We start from the raw sequence: 22,076 nt of genomic DNA on the forward strand, positions 1-22,076 counted from the left end.
ACAAACATCTTCTGAGGAAGTTGTGAAAGTTCCTCACTTGGAATTTTATTTTTTTGAAGTGTTGTCATATCTGAGTGTTTCCATAGCTTAGCATTTCTGTGGGCCTCCCTGGTAGCTCAGCTGGTAAAGAATCCGCCTGCAATGCAGGAGACCCCAGTTCTATTCCTGAGTCGGGAAGATCCCCTGGAGAAGGGATAGGCTACCCACTCCAGTATTCTTGGGCTTCCCTGGTGGCTCAGATGGTAAAGAATCTTCCTGTAATGCAAAACACCTGGGTTTGATCCTTGGGTTGGGAAGATCCCCTGGAGGAGGGCATGGCAACCCACTCGAGTATTCTTGCCTGGAGAATCCCCATGGGCAAGAGGAGGTTGCAAAGAGTCGGACAAGACTGAGTGACTAAGCACAGCACAGCATTTCTGGATCTTTGGATGATAATTTCTGCTAAGGTATTATTATCAAGGTGGTCTTTTGAGGGAGAATTAGACAAATCTATTTAAGGACATGCAGTAGTCGAGTAAGTCCTCCACCGTGGCAGCCGTGTTGGGCAGACAGCTCTGAGCGGTCCACAGAGGACACGGTGATGGCTGCTTTGGATTCATTTGGACCCAAGGATGGAGGTGGTGGTGCCTCTCCTGTAGGACCTACTGGATTGGCTGGTGTGCTCTTTAGACTATCTTTTCTTTAGAGTCTTGATCTCTTTTCTTCTTTGGGTCTGGGTCCCTTTGTGACTTAAATAATGAACTCAACAAACACTTATTAAGTTCCTCATGTATGTGAAACACTACTCTCGGGACTAAGGCTAGAGCAGTAATTTCTGCCCTTAAAGAGCTTCCATTCTAATGGGAGATGTGAAAACTTAACATATTAATGGAGTAAGTTATGTATGTCTGAGGGTGATGAGAGCTGTGGACAAAAAGAGAGGGTGGAGCAGAGTGTGGGCGATGGTGAGGGGTGGGGTGCAGTTTATCCATCAGTAGAGTGGCCAGGATGGCCAGCGTGGTGGACTTCATCGAGAAGGTGAGGTTTTAGTAAAGACCCAAAAGAGGGGAGGGAATCAGGTAAGAGGTTATCTGGGGGAAGAGCAGCCAGGCAGAGGGCTCAGCTAGAGCAGGCTCGGTAGCAGGCGCATCAGGAGCCCGCCTGGTCCTCCGCAGCAGCCTGTGCACTCCGCCTTGTGTTGAAGTGATTGTTAAGCTGAAGGCTGTCCCCGTCCCTGGAGGGCTGCCCTTGGCTGACCAGAGCCATCTCCCCTCCATGAGATGCCTGAGCGGTGGTCAGTGACTAGCCGATGGGAGCGGGCACAGGTGCCTGGCGTCCTTGCCTCTGAGATGCAGTGTGTGTTCCGGAGCGCGCCAAGGACAGACTGAAGATAGGCTTCTCTAAATTCTGCCTAACTTCTTCCCCTGATCTATCTTGCTTCCCTCAGTGCCTGTCCTGCTGCCTGGAGTGAGAGTATTTTGTTGATAAATTTACAGGTACAAGAAGCCCACTCTCACGCTCTGCTTCTAGGGAGTCTGGCCTAAGACCACCCCAAGACCAGAGCGTGTCTCAAATGTCCAAAAACCAGCAGGGAAGCCACTGGGGCTAGAACACACCTCCCGGAGGAATGTACACATTCAAACATATTTGCATACAATTCTGCCTTGGACACTATGGAACTGGATTCAGCAGTCAAGGCATCTTTCAGGGTTCCTGCCTGAGGGCTGGTAGCCCCACAGGTTGACTTCCTGATACACCGTCTGTGCATGCATGCTTAGTCACTCAGCCATGTTCGACTCTTTGTGACCCTTCAGACTGTAGCCCTCCAGGCTCCCCTGTCCATGGGATTTCTCAGGCAAGAACACTGGAGTGGGTAGCCATTTCCTCCTCCAGGGGATCTTTCCAACCCAGGGATTGAACCTGTGTCTCCTGCATCACACACGGCTTCTTCACCTGCTGAGCCACGGGGGAAGCCCCTTTATACCATCCATTCCTTCACCTAAGTTTTGGAAGGGTACCTTCTCCGACAGAACTTTCTGTCTTCAGTTAGGAGAGGCTGCCTATTTGCATCTTTCCAAAGTTGCTTTCCTAGAAGATTACAGAATCCATCTGCTATGAACTGAATGGTATCCCCCACAAAATTCATATTTTGAATCCCTAAACTCAAGGTGGACAAAGAGCTTTCAGGAGATAAAGCTTGATGAGGTCATAAGGGTGGGGCCCTAATCCAATAAGATCAATGGCTTTATAAGAAGAAGGGACAGAGAATTCTCTTTCTCTCTGCTGTGAAGACTCTGAGAAAATAGCCATCTGTGAACCAGGTGAACCAGGAAGGAGTCTCTCACCAGCAACTAAATGATATGGTATTTTGTTATGGAGTCTGAGCAGACCATCCAAACTGCAAAACCATCAGCACCACAAACATCAGCTTTGAAAACTCCAGCCTTAGGTTTGTGAAGATCACTTTTGTGATCCTGTTGGGAGACAGTTCCTGCAATGCCCCTCACCCAAGCCAGGATGTCCTTGGGCCACTGATGGAGGGTTTACAAATGGGAGGCAAACCAGGACTTAATTTTCTATTTTCACACCTAACCATAAGATGGAAGCATTGTAAAAGGTCTGAAGCTAGAGACTGAGGGAGACATTTCTTAGAATTTTAATAATTTCCTGTGTAGCTGCTGTTCTGTGAATACACAGTAATCTCCTCTTGTACAGAAAATTAATTCTGAGAGGTAATTGGTTTATTTTTTGATGTAAAGTGCTTAACCCACCTCCACATATCCTGGCAACATAACCAAGCTCTTGACAAGGTAAGCACCAATTTGGAGCCTGCCGCATGGCTCATGATTCTCCACTTTTCTTGTGTGAGCTTTGGCAAGTACCCTGAACCTCTCTGAACCTCAATTTCTTCCTCTGTAAAGTACAAATAAGACCCACCCTGCAGAGTAATGAGGATCAAAAAATGAACGCATGTGATACTGCATTTTTTTTCTTTGGCCAGAAGGCATCCAGTATTAGAACTTCTTTGCGCATTCTCCGTGGGTAACCTGCTGGATCTGTGTGAATTTACCTTGTTAGTGATTAGAGTGTCATGCTGGCAAGCCAAGAGTTGGAGCTCTGAAAGAACAGTCCATGATCCTAGATATACACCTGCCTCCAGGCCAGTGCTGAAAAGGATACCTGGGTTGGGAGTGGCCCTGGGCAGGAACAGAGGAGGGAGGAGGGTCTTTAGGAAAAATGGACTAGTTAGTTCCAGTCCTCTTGCCTGGGAAGTCCCATGGACAGAGGAGCCTGGTAGGCTACAGTCCGTGGGGTTGCAAAGAGTCGAACATGACTGAGCGACTACTTTACTTTACTTTAGTTCCCAACTAGCTACACCAGCCTTAGCTGGACAAGAGATATTTTAAATGCACATTCCTGGGCTTACCTCTCCCCTGTCCTCAGACCTACAGAGGCAACTTCTCTGTAGGTGGCTCCAGAACCTGTATGTTTATTTTTTAAAAACTTTTTCATTTTGTGTTGGGGTATAGCCAGTTAATAATGTTGTGATAGTTACAGGTGGACAGCAAATACATGGACCAGCAGATACATGGACCCAGCCGTACATATCCACGTATCCCTTCTCCCCTAAACCCCACTCCCCTCCAGGCTGCCACATAACGTTGAGCAGAGTTCCCTGTTCCCTACAGGAGGTCCTTGTTGGTTATCCATTTGAAATATAACAGTATGCACATGTCCATCCCAAACTCCCTAACTATCCTTTTATCCATCCTCCCCCCAACCCCGCCACAGCCCCTGCAACCGTAACAGAATCTGTATTTTTAAACAGCACCTCAGATGATTCTTATGCACACCTGAGTTTGAGCGTCCAGTAGAACTACATCAGATTTTACAGTCATTAACAGGTTACTGTAGATTCTTCACCTAAGTGACAAATAAATGTTTTGAATGGCTTGCTTAGAGCAGTTTGCAGCTTAAATTTGTTCCCCATAACAAGCAGTATTCATAGGCTATTTATTGACCACAAAATTTGGAGCTTATTATATGTCATCTAGGATTAGCAATGACATTATGTACAATATTCCTCAAGCCATGTAGTATCACATGTACATGCTAAGTCACTTCAGTCATGTTCAACTCTGCAGCCCTGTGGACTGTAGCCCACCAGGCTCCTCTGTCCGTGGGATTCTCCAGGCAATTATAACGATTTAATAGGAACAACGGAAACCCTTTTTTACATGTCACTGAAAGTCAGTTAAGTCAAAGATGAGGAAAGACCCACAGTGGTCCTTGGGGCTTCCCAGGTGGTGCTAGTGGTAAAGAACCCGCCTGCCAATGCAGAAGACATAAGAGATCCAGGTTCGATCCCTGGGTGGGGAAGATCCCCTGGAGGAGGGCATGGCTACCCGCTCCAGTATTCTTGCCTGGAGAATCCCATGGACCGAGGAGCCTGGCGGGCCGCAGTCCATAGGACTGCACAGAGGCACGGCATGCAGGCGCAGGCAGTGGTCTTAGAACCCGGGCATCATCAAGACCATTGCATCATGAGACCTGAGTTTTGTTTTGCTGCTTGAGGGTCTGATGCCAAGATGCACAGCCAATTAAATGGCAAGAAAATGCATTTGCAATGAACGGAGAGCAAAGGTTCACTTAAATTTAGCATTCTGACTTCATTAAAAATCTTTATCCCCGTGCATAGAACATGCTGTGAAAAAGAAATTAACAGAATGACATGAAACAACCCCTCTGTCATCTGGAAGTCTATATTTAGAAACATTTCTAAATGTTTCCGCACCACTGGGACCGTGCAAAAGATTTTCCTTTTCATTTTGCTACACTATGAACTAGAACCAAAAATTTAAGACGCTAGTTTTAATAGTTTTTGATAACACCACATTGTTGAATGGTGTTATATGCCAATGATGAGAGAGAATGGGTAAAAAAAAACCTGTTGCCCATATGTTGCAGCATGAATAATAATTGCGTGAGTGGAAACAAAGAAAGAGTGAGCCTCAAAGGTCTATGCTCTGTATCAATTACCGTGTCTCAGGATGCCACTCAGTGGGCTCAAGGACACAGTGCTGGGTGTCAGAGGTGCTGTTCTCATGGGTCTTTGGAGGTGGGATCCCCCCAGAGCCTGATCATCTTGAGGAGCCTTACTTGAGGAGCTTCTGGGTACAGTGAGTGCCCCTGGTATTCATTATGATTTTCACTTTTCATTTATTACCTTCAAGTGTGCACATGTGTCAAGTCACTTCATTTGTGTCTGTCTGATCCTTTGCAACCCTATGGAGTGTAGCCCACCAGGCTCCACTGTCCATGGGATTCTCCGGGCAAGAATACTGGAGTGGGTTGCCATGCCCTCCTCCAGGGGATCTTGCCAACCCAGGGGTCGAACCTGTGTCTCTTATGTGCTTACTCAGTTTTTAGTCTTCTTGCAAATGACAGAAAAGGTAACTAGCCTCAACTAGTCAAGGGTGAAGTAGGAATCTGAACCTAGCTCTGGGTTCAAATTCTTCCCCCTCTTCTATTACACCTCTTTGTCTCCTTGGCATATGAATCATGTGTTCAGCCTTTGGAACAGTGTTTCTCAAAATGGGTTGCCCTGACCCGGCACCAGCATTAGAATGCTCTGGGATGGGTGTTCAAATTCAGATTCCTGGGCACCATGGAGACCAGGGGAGTCCTTCCTTCTGGTGGGCCCAGGAATCTGCACCCTTACAAGTTCCTCTCGTGACTCTTATGCATAATGAGCTTTGAGTACCATTATCTTTGAGGCATCCAGACAGGCCAGTCGGAGACAGCAGCCCGCCATGAAACCAAAGCAAAATCTTCCATTTACTTTTGCATCGTCCGCAGCAAATTGCAAAATCCCAGCCCGGTTTCCACCTGGCGCTCGGTGTGTGCTTTTGAGTCATCTTGCTTTGTGATCAGGTGGTATTTACTTGAGGAATCAAATCCTCGTATTAACATAAGCAAAACATAATTAGAAAAATCTGTTATAAAAACCATTCTGCTTTCCAAGCCAAATGTAAATGACTTTGGAGTAAGTCATGCCAGGAATCCCACTTAGTTAGCTCATGTAATTAAGAACGACTCTCATGCCAATTGCTGTCAATGACTGGTTTTCGTAATTGCTTGGACGTGTGCCCCCCCCCCCCCCAACTTCTATTCCCAGTGTATGCCTAGTTTGAAAGAGTTGCCATCAAAAGATAATCTTAAAAAAAAAACAAAAAAGCCAAAGCTGATCTTACTCATTTTTGTAAGAAGTTGTGCTGGGTTTGCCCACCGCCCCTTTGCCCACCCCCCACTTCACCCACTGTCTGGCCTGCTCAGTGTGTTCCTCGTCTGGAGTCTGGCCCTGGTGGGCAGTTGGGCAGTATCGCCATGTAAGCTCCCTTGCCCTCTGGTCTCTGGTTGAGTTTGGCCAATGGGAAGGGCCAGCAGGAAATAAAAAGGCAGGAGAAGAGGGAAGTCAAAGTGTCCTAACCCCATGCACTTCACTACTGCTCTTATTGTTTTTTAATGGCTATAGCTTCTCGCAGGGGTGGGGGCCCTCTTCCTGTCTTCAGCTGTCACTGCCTGGGTTAATATCACACCACTTCAGATCTCTGGGTAGTAATGGCTTTCTGCTGTTGCACCAAAATAGCCTCCTCATTAATGTCGCTCTTGAGTGTGCCGTATCTTATACATTCAGGTGGATCTACTTACAGTCTTGGGTTATGTGCATACAAAGATGTCTACCCAAATTCCTGAATTAATTTGCAAATATAATTATTGAGTTAAAATTATTGGGTCTATTTTCAAATATATATATATATATGTGGAAAATATTAAAGAGTGATAACCTACACCCTCCCACCTTCCTAAGGAGGAAAGAGTGTTGGTTCATTGAGGAAATACAGAGATGCACCTCGGGGAATGGAAAGATGTGAGAGTCTAAATTTGGCTTGATAAAAAAGGGATTGCATGAGCTAGGACAGCGAGAGGAAACTGAAGAATGGGTGTTGAGGTGGGTGGTGGAAGGGGAAGGAAGGAGGGAAGAGAGAGGAGAGTGGGCTGCCAGGAGGTGGAGAGAACAGGGGAGAATGGGTTTGAGGATTTTAAAGCAGCTTTCTGTCGATTACACAGTAGAATCCTTGCTGCCCAGCAAGAAAACTTTCAGTTATGATGCACATTTCTCTACAAGGCTGTGTTTTTTTAAATTAATTCTTATTGAAGTATAGTTGCTTTACAATGTTGTGTTAGTTTCGTCCGTAGCAAATTGAATCAGCTATTGTTTCATTCAGTCGCTAAGTCAGGTCTGACTCTGTGACCCCATGGACTGCAGCCAGCCAGGTTCTTCTGTCCATTGGATTCTCCAGGCAAGAATACTGGAGTGGGTTGCCATGCCCTTCTCCAGGGCGTCTTCCCCACCCAGGGATCGAATGCAAGTTCTCCTGCATCTCCTGCATTGGCAGGCAGATTCTTTACCGTCTGAGCCACCAGGGAATGGTATCAATAGTGTATATCTGTCAATCCCAATCTCCCAATTCCTCCCACCCCTCCCCTTTGCCCCTTGGTATCTATATATTTGGCTGAGGGAGTTTTGAAGCATACGAGTTCCTGGACATTTCTCCCATGAAAAGGTGGAATCTATTTCTTATGCCCTGGAACATGGATTTACTTTGACTAGAGTGGTTCTGTGTGAAGGCAGACGCTAGGCCAGCAGTGTTCCAGCTGCAGCTGAGGTCCCAGCTGATGGCCAGACCTGCCATCAAGCGAATGTTCGTATGGTTCCAGCTCCTAGCCTTTGATCCCACTGTCTGACAGTGAATGGAGCTGGCACAGGCTGTCCCCTAAAAACTCTGCCTGAATTGCAGATTTGTGAGCCAAATAAGTGTGAACCAAAAAGAGTGGAGTGGTTAGTTATATGACAATGGATGACTCGGATGGTTAGACTTGGGTTTCTTCAGTTGGCCTAAAGGTGGACTAGTGTTTGTCAGAAACAAGGAGATGATATGGAAAGAAGGTTTTTTATACTCTTACGAGACTCCTGAAAAACGCTTCTTAGGGAGAGTTAAATACCTAATATTAAAACAAGCTCTGTATGTCTAGTACATGGGAGGTACTTAATACATTTACATATTAGATGAGCAAGTAAGCCATGTCGGGTGGGGAGTAGGACCCTTGGAAGGTTGCTTCAGTACAATAGCTACTGAGGGTGAGTTTCTTTGACTCAGAACCTGACTAAGTGGATGGCGCAAGTTTGGGTTGGAGCTCATTTGTTCTAGTTAATAGAGAAGAGAGGTTCAGTGGCTAAAACCCTGCACTCCCGATGCAGGGGAACCAGGTTCAATCTCTGGTCAGGAAACTAGGTCCTACATACTACAACTAAGATCTTGAATGCTAAAACTAAGAGCTCTCATGCTGCAACTAAAGATCTCGCACACCACTAAGACCCAGCACAGCCAAATAAACTTCTAAAAATATTAAACAATAAGAGAGAAGAGAGCCAGGAGACAGCTCAATGATGCATCTATATATAAAAAGAAGGAAAAGTTCAGTTCAGTTCAGTCACTCAGTCATGTCTGACTCTGCGACCCATGGACTACAGCATGCTAGGCCTCCTTGTCCATCACCAACTCTCAGAGTTTGCTAAAACTCATATCCATCAAGTTAGTGAAGCCATCCAACCATCTCATCCTCTGTCGACCTCTTCTCCCTTCTCCTTCAATCTTTCCCAGCATCAAGGTCTTTTCCAAGGAGTCAGCTCTTCACATCAAGTGGCCAAAGTATTGGAGCTTCAGCTTCAGCTTCAGCATCAGTCCTGCCAATGAATATTCAGGACTGATTTCCTTTAGGATTGACTGGTTGGATCTCCTTGCAGTTCAAGGGACTCTCAAGAGTCTTTTCCAACCCCATAGTTCAAAAGCATCAATTCTTAAGCACTCAGCTTTCTTTATAGTCCAACTCTCACATCCATACATGACTACTGGTAAAACCATAGCTTTGACTAGATGATCTTTGTTAGCAAAGTAATGTCTCTGCTTTTTAATATGCTCTCTAAGTTTGTCATAGCTTTTCTTCCAAGGAGCAAGCATCTTTTAATTTCATGGCTGCAGTCACCATCTGCAGTGATTTTGAAGCCCAAGAAAATAAAGTCTGCCACTATTTCTGTTGTTTCCCCATCTATTTGCCCTGAAGTGATGGGACCAGATGCCATGATCTTAGTTTTCTGAATGTTGATTTTTAAGCTCTCCTCTTCCACTTTCACCAAGAAGCTCTTTAGTTCTTCTTCACTTTCTGCCATAAGAAAACATGCATCTAAAAGTTAGTAGTTTTTTAGGAAAGTTAGTAGGAATTTTTCAGAGAGAATACCATCTTCTTGCAGCAGACTGCCTTGGAGGGTAATGGCTATAGGAAAGTGACGACCCCCAGACATGGCAAGGATGGACTTTGAATGCAGTGGAGAACCATGTTGTTCCATAGCACAAAGTAAGAAGGCTGTGGAGAGATCTAAGCAGAGGGAGGGCCATCACAGAGGGCAGGACATCCCAGAGAAAGTAGCTCAGAGAGAAATTTCTGCTGGCCAGGTGATGTTAGAGTTTTCAGAACAAAGACATCTACTAGTTATTTGTGAACTGTTGGCTGTGATATTTTGTGATGAGGCAACCAAATCTTGACCCCAGATTTCAGTGAAGTCTGTCTTCCATTTGAGCTTTCACTCATGGACCAGAATGGGGCAGAAAGGGGTCAAAACCCAGAAATATGGAAGAAATATGGAAGTGGAGCTGGAGGCCACTGGAAGACACATAGCTCCTTAGGAATCCCCTTCTTTGATGCTTGCTCTGGAAATTAAAATACATATCTTCAACACATCACAGCTTATTTAGAACTAATATTGTACCACTTCCTGCTTCCCAAGTCTCCCCTGGTGGCTCAGCCAGTAAAGAAACTGCATGCAAGGTAGGAGACGTGGGTTTGATCTCTGGGTCAGGAAGATCCCCTGGAGAAGGGAATGGCAACCCACTCCAGTATTCTTGCCTGAGAATTCCATGGACAGAGGAGCCTGGCAGGCTACACTCCATGGAGTTGCCAAGAGTCAGACACAACTGAGGCAACTTAGCATGCACACACCATTTCTAGTGAAAAGTTTAAGCCTGACAATCATGTAACTTCACTTCCCACCCTCCTCTATCTTTTTTGTTACAATTATCATAAGTATTTCATTTACATACTCTACAAAATCTGTAATTAAAGTGTTATAAATTATTGTCTTATACAATCATATTTTTAAGAAATTAAGATAAAAAGTCTTTTCTATTTCATATTTTACCATTTTCAATGCTTATCATTCTTTCCTGAGGAACCGTGTTTCTATCTACTGTCATATACCATCAGCCTAAAACAATTCCTTTTGCTTTTTTTTTTTTTTGGTAGTTGATCTGTTAGCAATGAATTTTGTTTTCTTTGATCTGAAAATGTCTTGATTTCATGTTTATTCTTGAAGGATATTTTTACTCTGACTAGAATTCTGGGTAGATCTTTAAAAATGTCTTTCTCTACTGAGGTTTTCTATCTTTTGCTCCAGGAATATTTTCCTTCATGTCCCTGGGTATAATCATAATAACTGCTATAACATCTTTATCTGCTAATTTCAGTGTCTGGAATGGGGTTGATCTCTATTGCTTATCTTAACTCTAAGATGGGTCACGTTTTACAGATTCTTTCTATATAAAACAATTTTGGATTATATCCTGGATATGGTGAATGATATTGTAGCCTGGATACCATGAATGATAAATTGCAGATCCTCAGGATTCTGTTATGTTCCTCTGAAGAATGTTGACTGATTTTGTTTTTTAAAGGTAGTTAGTGTGGCTGCACTCAAAATTGCAAAACCTGTCTCTCTTGAGATGTTAAGTGGCTTGTCCGAAGTCGGGCAGCTAATACGTAATAAACATTAGCTAACTTATGAGTTAAATGCATCTTTGACAAGGAAGCCAGGGACATAAAGGAAGCCTGGTGTGCTGTAGTCCATGGGGTCGCAAAGAGTCAGACACGACTGAGCGACTGAACTGAACTGACTTGACAAGGAATATTTACTTCTCTCGTTTTCATTTGTGTTTTAAAATGCAGCCCTAAACACACTCTCCCTTGGCTTCCACTTGGTTCTCTTTGATGGGAACTCTGCCGTTGGTAGAATTTACTCCCTTCGCTCTTTGTTTGCTCCAGGCATGTGCGTTACAGCAGCAGTCCCCAGCCCTTTTTGGCACCAGGGACAGGATTTTGTAGAAGACAGTTTTTCCGCAGACCAGGGGTGGGGGGTGGTTTAGGGATGATTCAAGTGCATTACATTTATTGTGTGCTTTATTTCTATTATTATTACATTGTGATAGAGTGCAGTAATTATACAACTCACCATCACTTGCTTCTCACTGAGAGTTTTCATATGCATCTCCAAGCAACTGATTCATCATGGTCTCTGTGCAGTCAGACCTCTCTGCTAATGATAATCTGTATTTGCAGCCGCTCCCCAGCGTTAGCACCACCGCCTCAGCTCCACACTGGATCATCAGACATTAGATTCTCATAAGGAGTGTGCAGCCTAGACCCCTTGCATGCAGAGCTGACTGTAGGGTTTGAGCTCCTGTGAAAATCTAAGGCAGCCACTGGTCAACAGGAGGGGGTGCTCAGGAGGTAATGTGAGCTCAGTCATTTCTGACTCTTTGCGACCTATGGGTGTAGCCTGCCAGGCTCTGCTGTCCAGGGAATTTTCCAGGCAAGAAATACTGGAGCAAGTTGCCATTTCCTACTCTGTGGGATCTTCCTGACCCAGGGATTGAACCCGTCCACATCTCTTGCATTGGCAGATGGATTCTTTACCACTGTGCCACCTGAGAAGCCCACGAGTGATGAGTAGCAGCCATAAATATGGATAAAACTTCCCGACTCACCTGCTGCTCACCTCCTGCTGTGTGACCTAGTTCCTAACAGGCCACTGATAGGTACCAGTCCATGGCCCGGGGTTGGGGACCCCTGTCTTATAGATCCAAAGTGCTTCTTTCCAGCTGTAGAAACACAGTGGTCCTTTGGCTTCAGGCAGTAAAGCCTTGACCTGGATCCTCATAGCCAATAAACGAAGCAGTGTTAGGGATGCCAGATAAAACTCAGGACACTCAGTTAAATTTTAATGTCAGATAAAACCCTATACCTTTTTAGTGTAAAATATTTGAGACATACTTACTATAGAAATTAATAAAGACCAGTCAAGTGAGAAAAGTCACGGCTATCTATTCAGAGCTGCAAAGGGGTCAGCCATCTTCACTTGTGTTTCAGGAGCAACTCACAGGCAGGCAGAGGTGCGGGAAAGCTTTCTGGAAGAAAAAGGGAGGATCGATGGGGAGCGGGCATCCGGTCCCATCACTTCATGGCAAATAGATGGGGAAACAATGGAAACAGTGACAGACTTTCTTTTCTTGGGCTCCAAAATCACTACAGATAGTGACTGCAGCCATGAAATGAAAAGATGCTTGCTCCTTGGAAGAAAAGCTATGACAAACCTAGAGAGCGTATTAAAAAGCAGAGACATTCCTTTACCAACAAAGGTCTAGTCAAAGCTATGGTTTTACCAGTAGTCACGTATGGATGTGAGAGTTGGACCATAAAAAAAGCTGAGTGCTGAAGAATTGATGCTTTTGAACTATGGTGTTGGAGAAGACTCTTGGGAGTCTCTTAGACAGCAAGGATATAAAATCAATCAAGCCTAAAAGAAATCAGTCCTGAATACTCATTGGAAGGACTGAGGCTGAAGCTGAAGCTCCAATACTTTAGTCACCTGATTTGAAGAACTGACTCATTAGAAAAGACCCTGATGCTGGGAAAGATTGAAGGCAGGAGGAGAAGGTGATAACAGAGGATGAGATGGTTGGATGGCATCACCGACTTGATGGACATGAGTTTGAGCAAGCTCCGGGAGTTGGTGATGGACAGGGAGGCCTGGTATGCTGCAGTCCATGGGGTTGCAAAGAGTCAGACGCGGCTGAGTGACTGAATTGAACTGAGCTGACAGGGGACCATGGGCCTGGGGGAGCTGGAGGTGACCACCAACAAGTGAGGTGTCCTACGTGGCTGGTTTGGGGTCCATACTTGGCTTTCTCTGGTCATTCCTAAGTTGGAAATGGGGACAAACATTTGGGAAGCTGTCCGTTATTAATCAAATTGTGGCCATTTGGGGCCAGGAGCTGTTGTTTGACTTTCTGAACTGTCAGCAGAGACAGTGGTCTCATTTCCTCCAAGTCTGACTTAGAGCATGCTGCCTTTCTGGGCCAGTTACTGGAGATGAGGGCTTGGTTTCCTGGGCAGGTTTCTGCAGGTTGTGGGTCAGAGATCTATTTTTATAGATGCTCTGGCCACTGTCTGTCTGTGTGTATATTCAGTCTCTCGTTGTACTATTTGGGACATAATGACACTAAATATCTCTTCAGAGAAGTTTCTCTGAGCACTTGGGAATCTCAGCACAGAAGAGAAACAGGAGAGGCCAGTGCTGGGGGGCTGACGTGATTCTAGAACTCTGGTAGCACTGATGCTGTCTGGTGGCAGAGCAGACATGTTGGGAGCCCACCCATATCACGCCTGTCAAGTCCCACCACCCACGTGTGGCTCTTCAGGCCTGAGGGTGCTCTCTGGCCATCAGAGTTGGCTTTGCTGTAGAGGCTTGTGTTATCAGCTGAGAATTAACACCATCCCCATTTTGTTGTCGCTGAGTTGCCTCTGACTCTGTGACCCCGTGGACTGCAGCATGCCAGGCTTTCCTGTCCTTCACTATGTCCCGGATTTTGCTTGGATTCATGTCTATTGAGTCAGTGATGCTATATCTAACCATCTCATCCTCTGCCTCCCCCTTCTCCTTTTGCTTTCAATATTCCCCAACATCAAGGTCTCTTCCAGTGAAAAGACATCAACAATTGGCTGAGGAATTAACAACCCCAGGGGAGCCCTTAACCGTGCCTCCTGAGAGCAGGGTTGCAAGCACCCAGCTCTCTCATGACACAGGCGTATTCCATGCTGGTGCCTGCACACTAAGTCCCATTTGGCCACAGTGGCTACCAGCTCCAAGAGCTTCTTTCCTGGCTTCCTTCCCTTCCTGGTCTCAATCCCTTACTCCCTTTCTAGTGCTTCCTGGAGTTACTCCCAAATATTTCCCTTGCACTTGGAAGTTTTGTCTCAGGGTCTGTTTCCGGGAAACCCAAATTCATAAGACAGCTAATGGAGATTCAGTTCAGTTCAGTTCAGTTGCTCAGTCGTGTCCGACTCCTTGTGACCCCATCAATTGCAGCACGCCAGCCCTCCCTGTCCATTACCAACTCCCGGAGTTCACTCAAACTCATGTCCATCGAGTCGGTAATGCTATCCAGCCATCTCATCCTCTGTCATCCCCTTTTCCTCATGCCCTCAGTCCCTCCTAGCATCAGAGTCTTTTCCAATGAGTCAACTCTTCACATGAGGTGGCCAAAGTACTGGAGTTTCAGCTTTAGCATCATTCCTTCCAAAGAACACCCAGGGCTGATCTCCTCTAGAATCACATCAGCCCCCCAGCACTGGACTGGTTGTATCTCCTTGCAGCCCAAGGGACTCTCAAGAGTCTTCTCCAATACCACACTTCAAAAGCATCAATTCTTTGGCACTCAGCTTTCTTCACAGTCCAACTGTCACATCCATACATGACCACTGGAAAAACCATAGCCTTGACTAGATGGATCTTTGTTGGCAAAGTAATATCTCTGCTTTTCAATATGCTATCTAGGTTGGTCATAACTTTTCTTCCAAGGAGTAAGTGTCTTTTAATTTCATGGCTGCAATCACCATCTGCAGTGATTTTGGAGCCCTCAAAACTAAAGTCTGACACTGTTTCCACTGTTTCCGCATCTATTTCCCATGAAGTGATGGGACTAGGTGCCATGATCTTCGTTTTCTGAGGGTTGAGCTTTAAGCCAACTTTTTCACTCTCCTCTTTCACTTTCATCAAGAGGCTTTTTAGTTCCTCTTCACTTTCTGCCATAAGGGTGGTGTCATCTGCATATCTGAGGTGATTGATATTTCTCCCAGCAACCTTGATTCCAGCTTGTGTTTCTTCCAGTCCAGCATTTCTCATGATGTACTCTGCATAGAAGCTAAATAAGCAGGGTGACAATATACAGCCTTGACATACTCCTTTTCCTATTTGGAACCAGTCCATTGTTCCATGTCCAGTTCTAACTGTTGCTTCCTGACCTGCATACAGATTTCTCAAGAGGTAGCTCAGGTGGTCTGGTATTCCCTTCTCTTTCAGAATTTTCCAGTTTATTGTGTTAGCTGACCCCAAATTGGCCTCCCTGAATCTTTTATATGTTGGATATACAAGGCTTCCCAGGTGGCTCAGTGGTAAAAAATCTGCCTGCCAAGTAAGAGACAAGAGTTTGATTTCAAGGTTGGGGGACGATCCCCTGGAGAAGGAAATGGCAACCAACTCCAGTATTCTTGCCTGGGAAATCCCGCAGACAGAGGAGCCTGGTGGGCTATAGTCCATGGGGTTGCAAAGAGTCAAACACGACTAAGTGACTAAAAAACAACAAAAGATGCCAAGTGAGGGCTGTGGACCCAGCAGAGGCAACAAGCATCAGAGCGATGAACACGCATGGGAGAGGGGCCCAGGGCTGACCCTGGGCTCACAGAGTCTTCTGTAGCCTGCCCTCTCAGGGGCTGCTATTGTCCCAATCCCCTGAGGCAAGACTGTGCAGCTTCCTCCCCTCCCATGTGCTCTGGTCACAGACCTCCGCCCCTGAGGTGGCCTCCACAGGTCTGTCTCTTGAAACGGAAGGAGCCTAACTGCCTGACAATGTGTCTATGAATTCATGGGAAGTGCCTCCTTTCTCCTAGTCTCCAGCTGCCGGGGTCTAGCCCTGGTGCATCCAGGGAATTGGAAGCGGGGACGGAGTCGGCGTCCTAGGAATTAATTGATTAATTAAAGATATGGAGGGAGATTAGAAAAGGGTAGTGTAGTAGGAAATATTAGTGGAGAAAAAGAGGCTGAATAACTTGGTTTATGTGGAAAACCAATAAAACTCCAAGACAAGGAGTTTGCACTATCTACGTAGGCCACCGGTGCCCGCTTGAATAGTGGAGGGTGCCCCGCCTTGGGCTCTCTTGCATGGGTCTTAGAAGCCAGGGCAAGTAAGTAGACATTTCGAGCCTCCACGCTCCAGATGGGAATTCAGCCAGAAAAGAAGAGAACGAGAAAAGACCACACGGGGGAAACCAGTCTTTCCAGATACTAGTCTGTTTCTTTATTTTCCAAATCCACTTTTATACTTTTAGTTATACCTAGAGATAAATGCAATGGCACCCCACTCCAGTACTCTTGCCTGGAAAATCCCATGGATGGAGGAGCCTGGTAGGCTGCAGTCCATGGGGTCGCTGAGGGTCAGACATGACTGAGCGACTTCACTTTCACTTTTCACTTTCCTGCATTGGAGAAGGAAATGGCAACCCACTCCAGCGTTCTTGCCTGGAGAATCCGAGGGACGGGGGAGCCTGATGGGCTGCGGTCTGTGGGGTCGCACAGAGTCGGACACGACTGAAGCGACTCAGCAGCAGCAGAGATAAATGTGTTCTCAGCATATCTTTGTTCTTACAAGGGTCTTACATTTGTTTTACGATATCTTCTGGTCTGGAGACTGATTAACATTTTACAGCCCCACCTTTCTCTCTATTGATAAAGGTTAATTGATCAGAAAATGTGTTCCCCTTAAGATCTATTTAGTCTTAAGATAGTGATAAAGTTACATTTTTACATAGCAAGATCACAGTGATTTATAACAAAGAAAGAGGAGTACAGTGATGTATAACAAAAGAGAAAATTCATTAACTCAAAAAGTCTAGTATTGCTAACGTCAAAACTACTATATTTCCTTTTCTACATTCCAATTTCATTGATTAACATACTCCCAGGTGCCTAAGGATATGGAGGCCTGGTGGCAATCGTTGACTCAACAATGAGAAAAGCCCTATGCTAATTGAGACTTTCAAAATCCTCCAAACTCTCTGTGCTGTTTATGGTTGAGAGGTAGTAAACAATCATGTATGTAGTAGCAAGAGTGTGGATAATCCTGTCACACAAGCTAGTCTGCCAGCAGAGAGGTTTGACCTGAGACACCCTTGTCACACCCAGGAGATTTATTATCTGGAGTCCTAAGTTAACTCCTTTACAGAGAGAGGTGGTGGGGGACGGCCCCCCATAAAGTCAGAGGTGTAGGTGAGAGCATAAAGCAGTAAAGTAGGCAGACTCTGGTTTTGGGGGCAGATGCTTGGGAACAGGTGGTCTCCTGAGGCTCGATCCTGCCTTTGCGTATGCTGAGTCTCCTTCCTCATGACCTTTGCCACAGGCGGAATTCCTCACGCTGGCTCCACATCCAGCTTTTAGTAGTTGTGGTTAGGTGTCAGAATGAGTGCCTTTCAGTTCAGTTCAGTCACCCAGTCGTGTCTGACTCTGTGACCCCATGGATGGCAGCACACCAGGCTTCCCTGTCCATCACCAACTCCCAGAGTTTATTCAAACTCATGTCCATCGCGTTGGTGAGGCCATCCAACCATCCCATCCTCTGTCATCTCCTTCTCCTCCAGCCTTCATTCACTCTTTCCCAGCATCAGGGTCTTTTCTAATGAGTCAGTTCTTAGCATCAGGTGGCCAAAGTATTGGAGTTTCAGCTTCAGCCTCAATCCTTCCAATGAATATTCAGGACTGATTTCTTTTAGGATGGACTAGTTGGATCTCCTTGCAGTCCAAGGGACTCTCAAGAGTCTTCTCCAACACCACAGTTCAAAAGCATCAATTCTTCAGCACTCAGCTTTCTTTATAGTCCAACTCTCACATCCATACACGACTACTGGAAAAACCACAGCTGTGACTAGACGGACCTTTGTTGGCAAAGTAATGTATCTGCTTTTTAATATGCTGTCTAGGTTGTCATAGCTTTTCTTCCAAGGAGCAAGTGTGTTTTAATTTCATGGCTGCAGTCACCATCTGCAGTGATTTTGGAGCCCCCCAAAAGAGTCTGTCACTGTTTCCATTGTTTCTCCATCTATTTGCCATGAAGTGATGGGACCAGATGCCATGATCTTAGTTTTCTGAATGTTGAGTGTCTTTATCTCCAAAAAATAAGTCTCAGGGGAAGTGTGGTGTGGAAGTTACTCACTTCCAGGGTGACGTGCCCCTCCCCTCCCTTGGGGACATTTGGCTATGTCTGGTGGGGAGTGTGCTGGCATCTGGTGGGCAGAGGCCAGGGGCACTGTTGGATACCCTACAGTGCACAGACAGCCCCCCACGAAGAGTGATTTGGCCCCTGATGTCGACAGTGCCAAGGTCAAGAACCTGACCCCATGGTGAGCAGCCCTTGTCTCTATTTTTAGTTGCAGAAGAGTTAATTCCTCAGGCTAACTCCTGCAAATGAAGGCTTGTATGTGCCAGGCCTGCTGTTGCTTTGTTCTAGTCCATCCACAGCTGTGACAGGGACAGAGTAAAAGGACAAAGTAGGTGATTAAGTAGTTAATCCCACTAGGGGATTGTAAGTAGAGAAAATATGGGAGACCCTGTAAGTTGATGATTACTCCAGAAAATAGGTTTGCTTCAGTACAAAACCAAGCAGGCTGGCTTAGCACCAAAACCATGCAGCAGAAGCACAAGGTGCGCCCCCAACAGTGAAACAGCAGTGGCATGAGAGCCACGTCTTGCCCAGTGAGCTTAGTAAGTTAGTGATCCCTAGGATATGCTCTCTGCACACAGAGAAAATGAGAATTTGTGCGCCTAGCTTTACCATGTAGAAACAAGAAAACTCCTTTGCATCAGGAGGAGCTGATGATGAAAGCATACCATCTACTCAAGAAAGACAGAAAAGGTCTTCTCCCTCTCCCCACTTTCCTTAGTTTATAAAACTGGAGCCCAGTAAGTTCTTGGGGCACAGAACTTCTCGCCTGCCTGCTTGTAAACCTCACATGCATCTTGTTCCAGTAAATCACTTATCTATCACTTTGCCCCTCACTGAATTCTCTTCTGCACCGAGACATAAAGAACTGTTTGTATTAGAGCTCTTTGGAGCCCCCAGAAACGACACCCAATGGTCTCAGCTGGACAGGATGGATTCCTGGTGACAAACTGGAAAAAACACAGGAAGACCGGAGGAAGTCGGAGGAGACCCAGCCCTGCTGTTGATGGAGCCCTGCTGACACCAGACGTTGGGGCCGAGGCTGACCACACCTGCCAGGTCCAAGGCTTGGGCTGTCCTATCCCAAGGGTCATGAGTGTGACCCAGGGAAGTGATCTGTCTGGAAACAGGACCTGGCCCTAAAAGCCAGGAGTGAAGGAATCACCCACGGCAGCTTCTACATCAGTGACCTTTGAAGCATCTGAGGCTAAGACAGAAACATGAAGAATTATGTGGTTTTGTCAGATCACCAGATTGATTACAACTGACATTTGCTCAGGGTAGACATGCAGCCAGGGTTATTTATTTATCTTTTTAATAAGAATTTTTTAAAAGAATCCATTTAAGGATTCTCTTTACCTTCAGGGTCATTGACTTTTTTTGTTACAAATTTTATTTAATCTTCAGAGTGAATTTTATTTTTAAGATGACATCTCTTTAATTGTTTTGGCTATGCCATGGGACACATGGAATCTTCGTTCCCTGACCAGGAACTGAACCCGTGACCCTTGCATTGGGAAAAGCTCCAGGGAAGTCGCCTTTTGTAAAAAATCTTTTTGGCTCCACTGCACTCGACATGTAAGATCTGGAATCTTAGTCCCGTGACTATGGATTGAACCAATGTCCTTGGCAGTGGAAGCTCGGAGTCTTAACCACTGGACCACGAGGGAAGTCCCCATAGCCAGAATGATTTATCTCAAGTGGGTCTTCTCATCTTCACAAGGACCCCATGAGGTTGATGTTACTACTGTCTTATTTGTACAGATGGAGAAGGGAGACCAGGTTAAATACTTAGACAAGGTCATACAGTGGGTGGACAGTGGGGCTGGGGGTGCCCCAGACTCCAAGATCAAGACCCAAGATCACACCACAAGGGCGATCATTCTAAATACTTAATCCTAAATGGTTCTCCTGGCAATCCCTGCAGGAAATCCTCGCATGGCCTTTTGTCCACACACGTGGCAATGTAAGCTCTGGCTTGGGCATCTGCCTCTTCTGGAAGCTGGGGCTATCGTCTTATTCCTCTCGGGTCCTCCAGGCCCGAGTGGAGCCTGACACGCTTCAGCACATTGAGGCAGTCCAGCCCCAGAGTCTGCTCTCAGCCACTACATACACTGAATGCTCTTAATAACTGAAGCGAGACAAACCACTTCTGGGGATGTGCTCAACATGAAGTATGAAAATTCAACTTGCATCCCGTGCACTAAAGCCTGATTCCACACAGTGCAGAGGATGGCCTTGGCCTTGGCCCTGCCCCCCTCCTTCTCAGGGGCCCCGCCAGCGTGTCCCCAGCTCACTCCTCCTGGCGCCCCCCTGCTCTGCATACCAGGTAGAGGTGAGGCATGTGAGATGCTGAGGTCCCCGTTGGGGTGCTGAGATTCAGGTGGAGCAGGCTCAGGGGAGCCCCTGAAGGGGACCCCCTCTGACCTCTCAGGCAGGCACCTCCTCACCCTTGACCTTCCTACCCATGTGAGCAGCCGCCTGTCATTGCTTGAGCCCCTGCAGGGTGAAGCTTTGGCTGTGAGTCATTTCCTCTGCAGTGAGGGAAGCAGGAAGAAGCCGATGGAGGGAGGAGCAGGCGTGTCAGAGTCTCACAGGGGACAGCGCAGGTTGCAGAGCTGCTGAGGGATGACCGAGATGATGGCCAGGGGCACTGACCAGCACTGCTGTGGTGTCTGGCCGAGCGCCAGCTCAGGGGTGACCCACCTGTCCCCAGGTCTGCTCTGTCTGTGTCGGCAAAGTGACCCAGCCGGTCCCCTTGGCCTCAATTTGTCCATCCGCCTCATCCAGTCCCCTGGCCTCAGCTAGCCCATCTGGCCTCAAGGCTGCTTATCTTCTAGGCTGGCCCAGGCTCACCCTGCCCCTTGGTTCCCTACCTTCTTTGTTAGTGACATCCTTGCCCACGCGGGGGAGGCCTCTACCCACCTCCTTTGGGGACAGCCCTGCAGTCCCCAGCTCAGCGGCCTTCCTCATCGCTGTCTGAACCTTTTCCTCCTGCTCTGCATGGAGAACCCTCGAGAGGCCTCCCACACCATCCTGTCTCCTAGGAAGAGGGACTAACGCGCTCACCTCACTGGACACCTATGACGTGCCAGGTGCAGACGTGCCAGGTGCAGAGGCACGCTCACTGAATCTGCACAACCACACCACGCGCAAGGCTCCCTTCTGCCCATTCTACAGATGAGGAGACTGTGATCTTTGGTCCAAGATCACATATTTAGGAAACGAAAGACAAAGATATTTAAACCTCATTCCTTCCGACTCCACGGCCCACAGAACATACCAGCTCCCCTTGAGGTGGTCCCCCGTGATTAGTGCGTTGAGCCTAAGGCCCAGCACACGTTCTTAACGTGCGGCTGAGGGAAGACTGTGAGCCTTCACACCTGGGGTAGAACCACTTCCAGCCCAGCCCAGTGATGGTGGAACGCTGGGAGCTGAGGGGAAAGGAGACTGTGCCCGGACTCTACCTGCCGCGGCTGTTCCCCACGCGGTGCAGGTTTCCCAGAAAAGAAGCTGGCAGGGTGGGGGGTGGGGGTGGCGTTTGAGGTGGTGGTGGTGGTGGTGGTGGGCTGAGACCACAGATTGGCATCACAAAGGGTCTCCTTCTGCTGAAGTGAAGGCTTTGAGCCCAGCTCGCTGCCTTGCAGAATGCTTCTAGGCCTCCAGATCGCTGGATCTCCATGGAAATTAGTCCGCCAGAGAAAAGCTATTTTAAGGACATGCGATGAGAGACCCTGTAGGCTGGGATAGAGAAGCTAGCTGTGGGGGAGAGCTTTTCTGAATGACTCACTCATTTCCCTCCTATGGGGTGGGGGGGAAAAAATGGCATGGAAAAAGAAGGGCAGCCCAGGGAGGAGGAGCGGCACAGCCGACCCC

This window comes from Capra hircus, chromosome 3 (genome assembly GCF_001704415.2).
Source record: "Capra hircus breed San Clemente chromosome 3, ASM170441v1, whole genome shotgun sequence".
NCBI lineage: Eukaryota > Metazoa > Chordata > Mammalia > Artiodactyla > Bovidae > Capra > Capra hircus.